This window comes from Sciurus carolinensis, chromosome 1 (assembly GCF_902686445.1).
Source record: "Sciurus carolinensis chromosome 1, mSciCar1.2, whole genome shotgun sequence".
Classification (NCBI taxonomy): Eukaryota; Metazoa; Chordata; class Mammalia; order Rodentia; family Sciuridae; genus Sciurus; species Sciurus carolinensis.
This window is the reverse complement of record NC_062213.1, coordinates 132,484,034-132,499,343: the sequence shown is the minus strand read 5'-3', so window position 1 is coordinate 132,499,343 and position 15,310 is coordinate 132,484,034.

The following is a 15,310-nucleotide window of genomic DNA, read 5'->3' as shown; positions in this document are numbered from 1 at the left end:
GTTTGATCTCCGGTACCAAAAAAATAGTCATATAATTAAGCAAAAATTCTTTATGCAAATTATTAATAGATACCAAAAAACAATCTGGTTTGGAAAATGAAATAAAATGAAATCATGTATATAGTTGTATTAATAATATAAGTATGCTAAATCAAAAACTATATAATAATTGGAAACATTAATGGCTCAAATCCAAGTATAAATGAAGACACTTCTCTGAATTCCCATGTTTCATCAAGCATCAAAACCCATCAACTTTTGGTTCTTTTCTTGTCCATTATTTTGTATCCACACTCTGCTTCTGATTGGATTCCTGGATTTTATTTCATTTTCAGTGTGTGTATATATATATATATATATATATATATATATATATATATAAAATTGCCTGCTGCTTTGGGTTTTCAACATCCTTTTGTGTGTCCATTGTTAGTACTTATACAGCACGGAGAAGCTTCTCTGCATTTTTTGTGAATTTTTTTTCATTAGAGGGAAAGGGGAGCACATTCCCAATGCTCCCTCTTATGGACTGAATTATTGTTTTTGCTACATTCCCATATTTTGAACCCCTAACCTCCAGAATGTGAAAATGCATTTGAGAATAGGAGCTTTAAAGTGATCATGAAGGCTAAATTAGGTAATTAGGATGGGCCCTAATTCGATATGACTAGTGTCCTTAAAAGAAAAGATTGGAATACCCACATGCACAGAAGGAAGAGTGTGTGAAGACAGAGAGAAGATAGCCATCTCTGAGCCAAGGAGAGAGGCCTCACATGAACCAACATTGCTGACACCTTGATCTAGGATTTCTAGACTCTGCAATAGTTGGAAAAAGAATTTTTTGTCATTTAAGTCACCCAGGCTGTGGTACTTTGTTATGGAAGTCCTAAAAAATTAATATACTCCTTTACTCTTGTTATGGACCCTTTATAGATTTAAGCTTCTGGAACCATATTCCAAGTAAGTTTCCTGAATTCTCTGTTCTGCTTTTTCATCCTTATGGCAATTCCCAGAACTTCAGTGTATGGGCTCACAATGGGGAGGGCTGGAATGAATAATTTTTGAGCATCTACCCATGCATGGGATTTAACCATCATTGTAATTTATGGATGAATAGCATTATAGATCAGGAAGCTGAAAGCCAGAGAGGTTACATATCTTAACTAAAGTAATCACTCATTCAACAAGTGTTTATTAAACATCTATGCCAATTATCTGTATGCCAGGCACTATGATAGGTGCTGCAGAAACTTCAATGTATCAAACCGACTTAGCCCTTGGTTTCATAGACCTAATAATTTAGTGGGAAAACAGATGTTACATAATTACAAATAATATAATTCTGATAAATAATTGCAAATGTAATAACTTTTGAAGGAGCACAACATACTAGTAGAAGACCCAAACCAGTTTAGTTTCATTCAACAAAAATTTTCTGAGAGCACATTATAGGCCAAATATTATGCTAAGTAATTGAGAAATGTCAGTGAACATGACAGATATGGAATCTATATTCAGAGAATTTCCATGTCTAACGAGAAAAGAAGACATCGAACAGGACTTACAAAAGAGAAAGATATGTTCTGAGAACCAACTTCAAGATTAGATGAGAGAATTTAGTATCAGAAGTCAAGGTAGAGCATCCAGAGGAATCACCACACATCCTGAGGCCTGGAGAAGCATCAGTGAGTAGGCAGAAGCCTTCTCCAGTCAGGCCATCTCTAGTTCAGACAGTACCTCCTCCATGTGGCTCTCTCTGAAGGCATCTTTTCTTTGACTGACCATAAACATGTCACTCAGGTAGAACACTGGGCTCTAACCAGAGAGCCATTTCACCATTGAGTTGTCTGGAATGGAACATGACTTTTCTCTTAAGTGATAATCCTGGAAGCTTCCACTTCAGTGGGTGACTCTTCTCCCCTCCTATTCTGTCCATGACAGACACTGGGGGCTGACTTCTAAAGTCTTTTTCATAAACATAGAAGCTGTTTACCAAAATGTGTGTCCTGACTAAAATGTCACGCAAGATTACTAGATCTGTCACCTTCAGGTGTTTTTTTCCCCACCTCTGTCGTTTATTTGTAATTAAACACATCCCTGTGCGGTTCATTCATTGCCCTACCTGCCTGGTAACAAAAAACTGGGGATTGAATGATTGCACCTTAACTTTGAAGGAGTGCAAATGCTTTCTATATTCTGTTTCATGTCAGGGTGTTCTTGGTTGGAAAGCTCTAGGCATGGCTACAAACTCGAGCTGAATCATATTTGTATAGATTCATATTGTATAGGAATCATATTTGTTAGGTTCAGGATTGCAGAACCAGCTGCCTTTTGAAGTGCCATCATTTAAACACCCGGGGCTCTCCTGTTGATGCTTCTTGTTGAAACAGGTAAAATGTATTCAGAAGAGTAGCTACTCTCCGAAGTCTGATCACAATAAAAAATGATACAGATTAATTTAAAAACTTACAGCCAAAGGGAAATAGAAAAGGAAAATGCGAAGGGAGAAAAAACAGCAAAAGTACACCAACTGATTTCAGCTGGTGCCAGATTGTACTTCCTTTTGTCAGATATAAGTGAGTGGAAAATAGAGCCTCCTGAAGAAAAGCTTCGTTGAGATAGAAAGTCCCTCAGTCTGTGTGACTCCCTCCCTCCCAACAGACCCAGAGTCCTGGAGAGGTATTTACAAACAGATTTTGCTCAGAAGGATAATTTCAAAAGCATACTTACTGGAAAAGTCCTTTAATTTATAAGAATCTTTACTCTTGGAATACAATCTTAGAGTTTGTAAAATAAAACTAAATGTTTACCTTATTTTGGAGTCGGAATTTTTAATCTTTGTAAAACTGATCCTCAAAGAACCAGATTAGTAGCCACCTGGACTCAGTAGCTTATCCTGCATGTCACCTGCCTAAACAGTTGAAGTGGAGAGACTACAATATACCTGAGTTTTTTGGTTTGGCCAGAATCTCTCTGTAGGCAGACAAAAAAAATCAGAACAGCCACTTCCCACAATCCCACATCTATTCCTATTGGGTACCTGACAGAGGCCAGTGCTTTGGGTTAAATCAGTGAAAAATCACTGCTTGATAGAGAGTGGAAAGGGTCACTTGGTCTCAGAGCAGAGACAGGCTGAAGGACTCTAGGAGAGAAAAGATTATCATACATGTACAAATGGCAACCAGAGAGCTGATCAGAGTTGAGGCAGCACCAGGGACTGGAGATTCCCTTTGTTTCACTCATGGCTAGTATTCTCTCCCTTTTGTCATCTCTCTGCTTTCTCCTGTGATGTGTCCACCCCCACACTTAATTTTTTTTTTTTTTTAATCTATAGGACAACTAATTCCTCCGTTCAATTGCCGGAAAGAGCTAGTGGAAAGGACTTTGTTCACTGACATTGCCCTTTGAGTAGAACTCTTTGCCCCAGACATATTCATAAGCCATGAGACAAATGATGGACAGGCCACTTTGGGCCAGGTGCGTACCTCTGGTCCACTCAGCAACTGCTTTTGCACAGACTAGCCCAACTAAAATGATTTCCCTAATCCTGGATGCTGTGGATGTAACAGTTCAAACTAAAGGCAATTGTCTTGTAACACAGTCCCTGGGACATGCATTTAGGCTGAGTCACATGCCTGATTTCCTTGACCAGTTGACAATCAAATGTCCTTATCTGAAACAGAGAATCATAATGAAAGATATTTCATAGGGTTGTGGTGAGGCTTAAATAGGATAAGTGCATAGGGAAAAGTGCTTTGTAAACTGTTAAATATTACACTAATGATATTGTTATCAAAAAGGGATAACCTCCTGAGTCATTCTGAACAATTCAGCTTCTCAGAAAGGGCATCCATTCATCTAGAAAGGGAACAAAGATAGGGAACAATGAATGGGGAGTGAGATGGGCAGGAATCTCCTGTTATCCTGCATTAAGGGATATCCAGGGGTGGCTAGGGGGCTAACCAGGAATCCTGGTCACTAGGCTCTCACAAGTCTTTGAGTACTTGGTGTGTGTGTGTGTATGTGTGTAAAACAAGTGACAGAATCAAGGAATCTTTTTCTATCTATCCAGAGCTTCTTCTCCCCTCCATGAGTGCCACCCCCCTTCACTACCTCTCCAAAAAATTTTAAAGGCAAAGAGAAAAGCACACAGGAAGTAAAGAAATGAGAGCTGAAAAGAGAGAAGTGACAGTGAATAGGCAGAAGTAATAAGATACTGGGTGTGAGTTCCCAGAAGGGCTGGGCAGTTCAGCCCACAGAATTAAACTCCTGGGGAATTTTGGCTTCTAATTAAACATCCTGCAGCTGCTGGTAAATATCAAGCCCTTTGAATGAAAAGTGGCTCTGACCTTGAGCAAAACTGCATCTGGCAACCCCTGGGTCCCCTGACTCACTACAGAGGTAGCCAGTGAGGGCGAGGCACTGACAAGGGTATGGCAGCTTCATTGTTGACTCAACAACCAGGAGCCCTTATTGAATAGGACAGAGAGGGGAGAGCGGAGTGGCTGAACAGATACTCTAAAGCCTCCTGTCCCAAAGGTGAAACCAGGGTCCTGTCTGAGTAGGCATAAGTTGCTCACATTCAGTTTGTCACATAAAAATGATTTAATTAATGCGTGCTGCAGAACTTTACAGTTTATCCATAGAAACAAATTTTCAAAAACATACTGCAAACTGGAATGTCTTGGTCCAGCATAGACCATCTGCTGAATTCTAATGGTCAAGATGGTCCTATGCAAGAGCCATGTGGGATGGGAAGATTAAAAAGGAGGCAAGAAAAGTAGAAGTAAACTTCTGATATATTCCTTTGAGAAGGATACACGAAAGCCAAGCAAGGGGAGATAGGGAAGTGGAGAAGCAGACGAATCACTCTCTATATTTGGCTAATTTCCTCATTGGCATTGGCAGATGTGGCTGCTGGGGTCCTGGCTTTCTTCTTCTAGGGCTTTTCATTCTCCGTTAATTAGGACAGTGGAAGAATTGTCATGATAATTACAGTGTCTAGACTTGGGAAACTACAGAAGGCAGTAAGAGAATATTTAATTGCAGAGTCAAGAAGACGCATGAAGATGACAAGATTTTGAAAGTCTCTCCAGAGAACAATGCTATATTGAGCTGAGTTTTTCAGGATTATCCTAACACTGTCTTTTATGCAAAAGGGGTATCTTGGTGTTTTGTCTGAGCACTTGGAGTTGTCAAAATTCTGATTTCTTCTGAAGGTGTTGCTCAGTGGTAGAACACTTGTTAGAGGCATTGAGTTCGATCCCTAACCTTCTCCCCTACCACTCCCACATAAAATCTTATTCCTTCAAGAAGATTCTAAAGATCTGGAGAGAAAACTGTGTTTCAGTGTCCTAGTCTTTGTCAACTTTGCCCTCAGAAATTATCATTGTAAAGGATGTAGAGACAGATGCTCTCAGTTTTTAGACTGAAAGATATTGACCTTTTTTTTTTTTGAAAGATAAGAAAAAGTAATTAGGCATAGAATCTTCTTACCTTGCCACATTTGATCATATTTCCCCTTCCCCGGTTCCATTTCATGTTTCTTCAGCTGGTTGGTGGAAGAATAAAAATATTTTCTTTTGCAATGTATAGTGAATCCCTGTCTGTTGGTATTCAGTCAAATGAGAATCCCTGTTAATCAACATCTCCCAACTTGGAGAAGACAAAATGATAGATGTTCATAATGATGCTTGGAGTGTGCAAAGCCATCCCTAATTATCTTTTAATTTTCCCAAATGAAGTATCATTTTTTCTGTTGATTGTGTGTGTAAAACTAACTACCTTATTGTAAAAAATCAACATTGAAAAATGAGAAAGTTAAAAATCCCTTTGTAAATGACTCATCTCATAAGTAGCTCTCAGTTATCTACTCTATAGACTAGTATAGATTCCCTGGAAAATATACACATGTGTATGTGACATAAAATATCTTTATGCAAAAGATCACATTATTCATATTGTTGCTTTTTACTTTGTCATAAACTTCCATATCAAACATATGGAATTACCTCAAACTTTGTAACATTTTGTTCTACAGTATTGATTCATTGTAAATGATTTTTCTAAACATCTGTTAATTATTATTAGGCTACTTCCTGTTTTTTGCTATTATATTCAATTCTCCAGTGACATTTTCGCAGTGCTCTGATTTGTTAAAGATATAAATTATATTCTTTTAAATTATTGAAAACATAGCTTATGAACAGTAAATTGAAATATCTAGAAGTATACAATTTGATAAGATTTGAAAAATGCATCCACCCACGTAACTACCACAAAGGACTATGGAAAGTTTCCATTACCTCAGAAAGTACCCTCAGGCCCCTTGGAAGTCAAAATCCATCTCTATCCCTGGCACTAGGTAACATTGCTCTGCTTTCTGTTACTATAGGTAGTTTATATATTTATATATGAAGATGCACATTTTTTGAGTATGGCTTCTTTCACTTAGAATAATCTTTCTTTCTTTCTTTCTTTCTTTCTTTCTTTCTTTCTTTCTTTCTGTAATGCTAGAGATCAAATCCAATATACTCTATACCACTGAGCTACATCCCCAGCCCTAGAAAAATGTTTTTAAGATTCATTCACGGTGTGGGGGAAGAGAAGAATGAAGGAACTTTGGATGGTATAGAGGACAATGGGGCGAGAGGGGGTGGGGGAAGGAAAGACAGTAGAATGAGACAGACAGTATTACCCTATGTATATGTATGATTACATGAATGGTGTGAATCTACATTGTGTATAACAATAGAAATGAAAAGTTGTATCTCATTTTTGTACAATGAATCAAAACGCAGTCTGTAAAAATAAAAAAAAAAATTTAAAGGTTCATTCATGCTTTTGTCCTTATTGGTAGTTCCTATCTTTTTATTACTTAGTAGAATTTCATTATATGGATGTACTACAATTATTTATTCATTTGCTTGTTGATGGGTATATGGAGTATTTCCAATTTTTGCTACTATGAATAAACTTACTATGAACATTTGTGTAAAAGTCTTTGTATAGATATATGCTTTCATTTTTCTTGCATATGAACTTCACAAAAAAGCTGGCAAGCTGTTTTGCAGAGGTCATGCCATTTTATTTTCCTATCATCAGTATTAAAGGTCTGGTTGACCCATACATCTAATTTGAATTATTCTATATTGGATGCATAGTAATATATCATTATGACTTTAATTTGCATTTTTATAACTAAGAATGTTGAACATCTATCACAAGCTCTTGACCATTGACATGCCTCATTTTATTATGCATCTGTTCAAGTATGTTGCCCATTTAAAAAATCAGGTTGTTGTATCCTTATTACTAAGGTGCAAGAATTCTTTATGTATTTTAGATACAAGTCCTTTGTCAGATGTATGCATTACAAATATTTTCTCTCAGTCTGTGGCTTGCCTTTTGTTTTTTAACAATGTTTTCCAAAGTGGAAAAGCAGTTAATTTTAATAAAGTCCATTAATTATTTTTTAAAACAGAGAGAGAGAGAGAGAGAGAGAGAGAGAGAGAGAGAGAGAGAGAGAGAGAGAGAGAATATAGCAATCCGTATAGTTTTAGTGATGAGTGCATACAAAATTTCAGTTCCTTGAAAATGGTCAACTATCAGAGTTTAAAAAGACACCATTTTAAAATTACCCTGGATAAGAGAAATTGCTATGTTTATAAGTCCCCATGACTCTGAAATTTAAATGCCATCTTAAATGCCACCTTTGTTTTAAAATATGACTTAACTGGAAAATGTAGAGGAAAAGAAATACATCTTTGAATCAAAGAAATGGTCATCTTTGTTGACCATTCATATTGGAATATTATTTACCAAATTGAGTAATCTAAAAAAGTCTGTCCAGAGTGAAAACACAGTTCTTTCAGAAAGATCACACTCACATGTGCAGGCACATTGCACACACACCTGTAAGACCCCTTGTAACAGTGATGTTGAGACTCCTCGGGAAGGGGAAAGTAGGTTGTCTAAAGTCAGAATGATGATGATGAAAGCACTGAGTGCTTACTGTGTATCAGGCACTGTGCTAAATGGATAATTTCATTTAATCCTCACAACAATAATCCTATGAGCACAACAAAGGCTTGTGGGACATGCCCTTATTATCCCCCTTGATAGATAAACTAACTCAGAATGAAGCTTGTTAAAGTTCACTCAGCCTGGGGCAAAGATGGGATCCAAACCCTGGATGAACACTTGCCCATGTGCTTTAGCTCCCATCCACTCCTGATCTGCTTTGTGAGTTTCCTTTGGTGCATCGAGATACTTTGTATGTCAATGACAAAATTAACCTAGCAATGTCAACTAAATTGTTGCACATGAAGGTCATTTAATACTCAAATCTACATTCTGATTTCCCAGCTTGTTGATCAATATTTTTGTTATACCAATGCTTCATTCTATTAATAGATCTATACTAACCATCTATTATATATAAACATTTAATATTTATATATACATAAATATATAAAAATATATGTTTATATAATATATATAATATAGCTGATATATTATAATATTATATATAATATTATATGATAAATAATATTATATTTTATGAGATATGACATTATATATATACTAGATGGTTAGTGTCTGTCTGTCTGTCTCTCTCTTTCTTTCTTTCCAATACTGGGGACAGAACCCAGGGACTTATGCATACTAGGTAAGTGTTCTCATACTGAGCTACAATTCCAACATTTTTCTTATTTTTAAATATCTTTTCTATGACTGTCTCATCATCCTTATTAGGCATTCATTGATTGTGAGTATAAACTATTTTGAGATATGTTTTGTTGCTGTTGTTTTTATGTGTGTGCATTGTGGGGTAGTCTGGGGGGGTAGGTTTCCTGGGAATGGAATGAAATTTCCTGTTCATGAGATCTAAGTACACATTCTACCATGGAGCTATGTCCCCAGCCCCATTTCAAGATTTTTGAATATTTCATTTCAACCTAAAGAAGAATTTTTACAATATGGAATTTAATTTTGAAACTTACATTTGTCATTATTCTTAAGAAAAAAAAAATTAGAGGATCCTAGTTGAACATTTTAACTGATAAGGTACAGTTTACAAGACAAGAATCTGGAGGGATGGACAGAAGTTGCTAAGGGGGATTAGGGCTGTCCCTCATAAATAAGCAATTTTGCTGAGTCACAGCTATCCCTCATTTTCAAATCAGTTAAAGAGACTCAATGGGGGCATGCAGAAGTGAGCCCTCAGGGTGTCGCAAAGCTGGCTACATTTTCAGGTGGGACTCAGAGAGATAGTTACAGTTATAAGCATTGGTACCATGGTTTTGAAGGTTGACTGTGACTTTGTAGGTTCTATGGTTATATTTTCTAGTGGTTCCTTGAACAGTTGCCCTGGGGGAACAATGTTTGATGAGTTGTTATAGAAAGCCATTGTAGGACATGGAAGAGGACCTCTTCCTCATTACTTTGTGTTTTAAAAATTATGTTAATAGTCAAGTGTACTCTTAACATTTTTCTCTCTGGTTTCCTGAAGCAAACAGCAATAAACAAATTAAAGAATATAGAAAACCTTTATTTTGCCTCATATTCATTAGTGGACTAAACATCATAAACTTACAACCTTTCTTCCCTTGGTAATTCACACCAGCATAATAGGACATAAGAAGGTTCTGGGGAGAATGGTGTATTATGTCAACAGGAACAGCTACTCACTCCTTTTGTAAAAGAGTTCTCTAATTTCTAGGGCCAGAACACGTTTGTCAAAACAGCTGCCATCTGTATCAGTCCTTTCCCAGGCAGCCTTGGGGTAAGGTTGGGCAGTGAGGAGAGAAAGGTAATTCCCAAAGTTAAAACAGTTTTTTTCACTGATCCTAGCCACAGCAAGTAGATCCCTGGAAAAAGCAGGTCTGACTCCATCCCAGCTGCAGTCTTCTTCTCCCTCCCCACCTGCCCTCTTCTCTAGTTGTCTTTTTAGAATTCCTGAGAAGGATGTGGTTGGAGGGAAAGTGATTAGAGTGAAGCAAGAGGAAAACAGCTTCTCAAGACTTAGGGTGGGCAGTGTATGCCAGAAGGCTCTTGGGTACCCAGTGTGAGTTGGGGAGGGGTAGAAACCAACAGGCTGGGGAGTTCAACAAATTTCTGAAAGAGAGTGAAAGGGGAGAATGAATGGTTACAGTGGGTAGGAAGGAGTTTCCTACTCCCATGCCTTAGGCATGTAATAAATTTTGTGTTCTTTTTCCTGTTAAAATAAAATGTAATGGGCAGAAAATGCAACAAGCTGGAATATACACAATAAAATGGCTTGTTTTCTTACACTAATGCTTTCACTTATTTGCTGAGTGATCTTGGACAAGCACCTTCAGTTCACGGGGTCTTCTTGTCCTCAGCTGAAAAGTTGGGAATAAAGCCAGATAATCCCCAAATACCTTTCAAGACTTAACAACTTCACCTCCCTTCTGACTCTTTTAGTACTGCCTGCCTCATTCAAGACAATACTTGAAGGCCTATGAACAAGGTAAAACAGCATGTGCTTTAGGTAGGGGTCTGTTAAAAATGATCATTTTCCTATAATCATGTGATTCTTTAAAAACAAGCAAGAGAATTGCATCAATCAAAGTAATCTACTTTTAGAAGTATTTGGTAGCAGGAAGCCATTGATAGATCAACAGAATTGTTTTTCTCCTTAAGGACTCAATCTTAAGGCCAAAAGCAAAAGACTCCATATGCTTTTTTTTTTTTTCCTTCCTGATTACAGGGTTTTGCTATGTTGTCCAGATTAACCTTCAATACCTGGGCTCAGGTGATATTCCCACATCAGTCTTCTGAGTAACTGGGACTACAGGTGCGTGCCACTGGGCCTGGTTTTACTTTTCCTTTTTAAAGCTGGATGTCAGCTACTAATATACCCACTGTAAGGAATGATGTAAAACCATAGGAAAGGTGACACTTTCCTGTCATGAGAGAAGAGGAAACCTATAGGCAGTTATCTTCCACCGTGACTCCACTGAAAAACAAGTAGACACCTACAGGAAAAAAAAAAAAATTAGTGTGCATTGGGGAGATATGGAAATAGAAACCAACAGTCTGGAGATTTCAACAAATTTCTAAAAGAAAGTAAAAGTGGAAAATGAATGGTTAAAATGGGTAGGAAGGAGTCTAGTACTTCCAAGCCTTTCGCATGTAAAAAATTTCCTGTGTTCTTTTTCCTGTTAAAATAGAATGGGCAGCCGGGCAAGGTGCAAGCCTGTAATCCCAGGGACTCAGGAGGCTGAGGCAGGAGGGTTGGGAGTTCAAAGCCAGCCTCAGCAACTAGTGAATCCCTAAGTAACTCAATGAGACCCTGTCTCTTATAAAATATTAAAAAGGACTGGGGATGTGACTCAGTGGTTAAACGCCCCTGGATTCATCTTCTAGTACCAAAAAAAAAAAAAAAAAAAAAAAAAAAAAAGGCAGAAAATGCTGCAGACTGGATTGTCCAAAGTAAAATGACAATCAGAAAATCAAGAAAAAAAAATTCTGAGCAATAAAGTCACAAACTATACATGGAGCAAATTATGACCAGGCATAAATGTATCTCTTTCTTGAGGTTTATCTGATATTTTTCTTACAATTGGACTGTGGTTATTGGTTCTGTAAGGAAGACCATAAAGGTAAGGTGCTGGGCTGGGGAGATAGCTCAGTTGGTAGAGTGCTTGCCTTGTAAGAACAAGGCCCTGGGTTTGATCCCCAGCACCGCAAAAAAAAAAAAAAAAAAAAAAAAATGTAAATCCCCTCTTCCCCTTTGGCATAGGTTTTCAACTACTAAAGTCAACTTAAAGATAAAATAGAGAGGGCTGAGGATACAGCTCAGTCGGCAGAGTACTTGCCTTGCAAGCACAAGGCCCTGCGTTCGATCCACAGTACCACAAAAAAAAAAAAAAAAAAAAAAAGATAAAGCAGAGAATAATTTTTTAAAAAAATGACTGCAGTATACAATGAAAATATAAACAATTCTGATAGTGGCAAAGTGTAACTGGAAGAAAAAGAAAAACTGAGGAATAGTGGAGGAATGGGAAGAGGAACCACTATTCTTATTTTATAAACCAGTAAATCCACAGATACTACATCAAAAGAAGTAGAAATTTGAGTATTTATTTAAAAATTTAAAAGTTTAGTTCCAATAGGGAAATAAAATGCTCTTATTGCTTAAAAGTGAAGAGGAGGAAGGCAGGATGTGATGCATGTCCATTTTCAAACTGTGGTACCTATTGATGCCAAAGACATTGGTAAATCAAGAAGAGATATAGAGTGTGGTGGAAGTAAACATCAGTGTTCTTACAGCAGATCAAACAGGGGTTTCCTACTGCAGATAAGCTGGAGCTGGATCAGGTCGGGGAAAACCAGCTGCTTTTCCCTGGAGGCTCTTTTATTCTATGTGATTTGCTACCACCTACACAAATTACTTGCTTTAAAAACAAAAGATGAGCTGGGCATAGTAGTGTGTGACTCAAGCCCCAGCTACTCAAGAGACTGAGATAAGAGGATCACTTGAACTCATCCTGGGGAACACAATAAAATCCCTATCTTAAAAAACAACTAAACAAAACCACAAAATAACAACAAATGAATAATCCCAAAAGATGATGTCCAGGGAGTTTCTTCAGTTATCCAAGCAAGCCAGCTTACTGCCTAAACTATATCCACACAAACCACTTTGCAATGTGGTGTTTTGTTGAGACAGGCACTTCCACTTCTAAAATAGTGGAAGGGGTAATCCTAAGTCTTCAATTTGTAGGAAAGTCATTTAAAAAATAATTTCTTTTGTTTCCCTTAGATGAAAGGTTAGAAAGATTTTAGGTGCAAAAGAGAAATTAACCAAAAGATGCATCAAATTGTCTCTGGTTGAGAAGTATTGGTAATCAGTGGAAATCCTTTGTGTGTTTCCTGTGTTTACCATTTATACAACGTGTTTCAAGTTTAAAAGCCCTTTACTGTCATTAGCTAATTATCTCCCAAGGGCTGCAGGGTAGTTAGAGGGAATATTGGAATCAAGCCAGCTTTTAGAGCTGCAAGATGTACACATGTCTGTACCAGCCCTGACTCAGGGTGTAGTTGTTATACCATTTACCAACATATCAATCAGTGAATGTGTGGTTATTCAATCTCTAAAGTTCTTTTAACCAACTTGACATTTTCTCAAGTACAAGTTACTGAAACAAAATAATTTATTCTAAATAGCATCTCTTAGAAATATCTTGAAAATAATTAAACACTGAAGTGAGGCTTGAGTATTGGTGTTTACTAAAAAGTGCCCTGAATGATTCCAGAATAGAGTCACTATGATTAATAACCACTGACTTAAATGGCCATTGGAACAACCCACCTTCCACCTTAACTATGTCTCCAGAGAAGTAAGTACAATATTTGACTAAAGATAACTTGTAATAAACAGTAGTCATTAATAAATACTACATCTTATTTTATGTCAAATACATATTTTCTATTATCAAAGTGCTCAAGAAATTTGGAGAATGTAGAAGAATAAAATATGCACGTATATATAGTAGGTCATTACAAAAAATACTATTCATGCTTTGGAATTTTTTATATTTTATTCCTATACTTTGTCCTTTAAAATTTTTTTAACATAGCAATTATCCAATTCCATATGCAATTTCATATCTTCCTTTTCAAAATTTATCATTCTAATAAGCATTTTGCATTGTTTCATGCTTTCAAAGTCATATCTAAAAATGAAAGCTAATGAAAGAAGTAAATGGGAACATTTATATTTATGATTACACTGTAATTGAAGTACAGGTACCTGCGGAGCATAGACACACATGGGTATTCTCTACCTTGGTGTCCATTTGAGAGACCTTAAATCAGCAAGAACTAGAACTTGTGCTCAAATTCTGTTGTCTACATTTGGTGTATGGTGCCCTCTACTGGCTATTCTAGGACTGTGCCCTTTTCTGTTGTAAGCTTTGTTATGGGGAAGGACTCCACAAGTGGTTTAGATGGCACACCTATGTGTTTAAATGTTAAATGTCTGTATTTTTATTTCTAGGTGTTGTCCTAATGTATAATGGAAGCTAAATAAATACAGAATCTGACTGTGCTTCTTTTTCTTTTTTATTTATGCAACCCACATCAACAACCTGGATATGGTTCTAGGGGTTTGGTGGCACAAAGATGAAATCTTCTTTTGCAGGGGGCTCATTACCTAGTGGGAAAAACAGGACCACATGGGTTGACCTACTCAACAAGACTGGTATATCTCAGTGGAAGAACTCCATGTCTTGTAGACCACAGTGCACTTGACAGATGTCACAGCCAGCTTGCTTTCAATTTACTTGGAAAATTAAAATTTATGATGGACTAAAACACAGTAATATAAAATGAATGGCAATAATTCATAGTTTTAAATGAACCCCTAAAAGGAAATCAACCTCATTTTCCAAAAAAAAAAAAAAGCATACTCAATATAATATGTAGCTGAGACTGGAAGTAATGGTTACATTTTGAAACCACCTGTGCATTTGGAACTTTACCTTGCTTTCTTAGAAAGAAAAGTCATATAAAGTTGTTTGGTTTTTCTAATTTGAGGGAGGCCTGGAGCATAGGACAAAGTATTCATGATCACTTCTTTTCATAAGTAGTTCTCTTTGATCACATTATGTAGAATTATGTAAAACCATCTGTTATTTCCTTTTTATACCTAGGACTCTGATGATGATATTGGGTCTACAAGGTTGGCTTCACACACCCATTGACCTAAGCATGACTGAATAATATTTATCATGAATACGGAGCCAGCAACTTCTAATTGTGTATTGTTGGGTGAATTACTTAACTTCTCTTCCATTTTACTCGTTTGGAAAAGGGTACAACCTATCTCCTTGAAAAGATAAAAAATTAGGCATGTAGAGTGTCCATTGAAATTTCTGGAACACAATAGCTGTTCAGTATAGCATAGTAGGTACTTCAAGGTGATAGAGCTACAATCTGGGATTATGGAACCAGACTGGCTGGGCTGAAATCTCTGCTCACTCTCTTTATCAGCTGTGTGAGTTTGGGCAAGTAGTTTTACCTCTCTGGGTCTCAGTTTCCTCATTGATAAATTGGGGATGATATTAGCAACTCCATCAAGGATTTTTCAGGTGGCTAAAATGAGTTAATACATGTAAAGTACTTTTGAAAACAAATTTATGTATAGGGCTTAATAAAGGTTAGTTATTATTTTATTACTCTTCCTTTCAACTGACAGAGACTCCCACACCTTTTTTGAAGTTCTATGTTAAAACTAGGGAGAAACATCTTGTCATATGTATAAAACACATTCCATCCC